This window comes from Mastomys coucha, unplaced genomic scaffold (assembly GCF_008632895.1).
Source record: "Mastomys coucha isolate ucsf_1 unplaced genomic scaffold, UCSF_Mcou_1 pScaffold6, whole genome shotgun sequence".
NCBI lineage: Eukaryota > Metazoa > Chordata > Mammalia > Rodentia > Muridae > Mastomys > Mastomys coucha.
In genome coordinates this window covers 4,810,610-4,813,359 of record NW_022196912.1, presented here as the reverse complement: position 1 = coordinate 4,813,359, position 2,750 = coordinate 4,810,610, and the positions used below count along the sequence as shown (strand labels likewise).

At 38.4% G+C, this 2,750-nt stretch overlaps 1 pseudogene; it reads right to left on the bottom strand.

Moving 5' to 3' along the window:
* Nucleotides 1-1,188: 1,188 nt before the first annotated feature.
* LOC116081257 lies at nt 1,189-1,285 on the bottom strand (annotated as a pseudogene).
* Nucleotides 1,286-2,750: the final 1,465 nt, after the last annotated feature.

The following is a 2,750-nucleotide window of genomic DNA, read 5'->3' as shown; positions in this document are numbered from 1 at the left end:
ACACCATTTCTTAAATGAATATAACCTGTTCTCTGTGGGCTGAGAATAAAGTCACTCACTCAAGTCAAGTAGCTTTGACTGTAGCAGGAAGTCTGTATACAAAAATCGTACCTACAATTCATTTCTTGGTGCAGCAGAACTGTCAACTCTCAGCTTAGTTACGATGGAGGTAAAATTCTTTGGTGATATGAGGGTCATTGAAGTATAGCCTTATTACAATGAACTCCAATGTCTAAAAATTGTTCTTATTTTGGGCTTGTACCACCGTAAGAGCCAAGATTTTAAACTCTACTAAATACAAAACAAACAAACAAAAAGACTTTATATATTTATGTTCATTTAAGAAAATACTAGTAGTGATGTATGATTTTGAAATATACAGTTAATATATTTGGAGTTATTTAAAATTTATATTGAGAAAAATGTATTTTCACTATTATTGTAGACGAGCATCTACATAAAACTGTTGAATTGATTGTTTTATATCAAACAACTTTTATAGTACTTATTTTATTGTTATAATATTTTATACATTTTAAGGAATATGACAAAAAAGATACTGTACGTATTGAAAAGGGGTCTCTGGGAGGAGTTGGGGTACAAAATGGAAAAAAGAATGTGATTTAATTCTATTTACTTAAAATATGTTTTTAAATGTTAACAAATTCAGATAAATTGAAATCATATAACTTTTCTCATCATAATGCAATAAAAGTTTTAAAAAAAGTATTTTTATTTTAAGAAGAGAAGCTGGGAGTGTGGCTCTCTGGTAGAATCTCTGCCTGACACATGTGAAGTCCTGAGTTCAATTCCCCCCATGCCTGAGGGGGAAAAAGAATTCAGAATTTCTTAAATAGTTAGTACATTAAAAAAATTTCCTCAAGATCCATTCATTGTCAAAATGATGTTTTTCTACCAAAATATTTTACCTCATCTTGCTACTGCCTTTCATATTTTTTGATAATGAAATTTATTACTTTAATTGATTTCTCAATGTATTATTGAATATAATTTGTTTTGTTTTGTTGAGACAATGTTTCTCTGCATAGTCCTGGCTGTCCTGGAACTTGCTCTGTGGACCATACTGGCTTCAAACTCTGAGATCCTCCCTTCCTCTGCCTTCCAAGTGCTGGTATAATGCCAATTTTTTAATGGCAAAAATTTGGTTCTACAGAAATTTTATAAAGAAAAAATTTGAAGCATTTTACAGATTTATGTGTTACCCTTGTGCAGAAGCATCTCTGCATTGCTCCATTTTTAATATATGCTCTGCCAAACTAAGTGCCTGACAGTCTTCTGAAAAGGTAAAACTAAGAGATCTTTCAGGCAAATTTCATTATTTTATCATTATTTCACCACTTGTTTCAAACACCTTAAAGAATGTGTCCTACATGGTAAGATGTGTCCTACATGGTAAGATGTGTCCTACATGGTAAGATGTGTCCTACATGGTAAGATGTGTCCTACATGGTAAGATGGAGTTCCTCACCCTGAGACTGGAAGCTTAAAGCCTTTCCTTGTCCCCCTCCCTTTCTCTCCCTCTTTCCTTCTCTCCCTCTCTCCCTCTCTCTCCCTCCCTCTCTCTCTTTCTCTCTCTCTCTCTCTCTCTCTTTCTCTCTCTTTCTCTCTCATACATACACATACATACACCTCCTGCCTTGTTTGCCATTTGGCATGCTGTCTTATGACATGCCTTATACGCTCATTTCTCTGTTCCATCCATGACACTATAGTGTTGTGTTCAATGTCTGACTTAAGGCCCAGGATCTATCCTACTTAGCATGCCATGGCATACAGTCACTACTAATTCTCACAGACTGACAATTAAAAGATCCTATCCTGTGATCTCTCCTTGCTTTCTTTTTCTTTTTCATTTCTGTTCTGAAAGAAAGATCTCTCCATGTTTCTTTCTGGCTCGTGCATGTGTGGCTTCTGGGTTTCAGTAGCAGAAAGGCCATCGGAAGCTCGTGGCACGCTGAGAAGGCTCTCTGTGGAGCTTGCTTTGGTCAAAGTGTGCCCTTCCTCAAGCATGGTGCTGTGTCGTAGATGCTCTGGCTCACGGTGAACAAACAGAAGGAGACTTCTCTTCTTTTCCTCTGCCCAAAACAGACAGGCTTTCCTAGCCACCGAGAGAAGCCAAACGAGAAACTAACACAAAGAAAAAATTAAAACAGACCCTCCTATAAATTTGGGTCCTTAATGTGAGCTCAGATGCAAGGTTTTCAAACCACCTTATTCCACAAGATGCTTGCCATGTCTGCTACTAGCTACCAAATAAACACAGCACAGGATGTAGGCTAAATGACCGGGCTTCTTCCCTCTTCCCAACTTGTCTCCAGATGCAGAGTTGCATTTTACAGCCCACTACTTGCTCACTGGCCATATGTCCTCCAGCCATTCTTTCCTCTACATGCTCATTTGTAAGATAAAGATAATTGTAAAGTCGGTGTGTGAATTGAAGGATGTGACCCAGGTAAAAGTGAGAGCATGAGGAAGTCTGCCCATCTCAGACTTAGTTCTCCCTCAGCTCCATGCTTAGTCTGACTTGTGAAGTGCTGCGGCTAGTGTCCTCTGAAAGCATCCCCATATCCAATGGCTTTGCCCAGGGTGCATCAGATCTGCCCGCTGGCCACCTCTTCCTCACTTCCCTGTCTCACCACTTACCTAGCTGCTCACCTTTCTATCCAGGTCTTAAAAATACAGAATAGTTTGTCAGATGTTCAACAACTGGTCATTTGTCACAGGCCTGA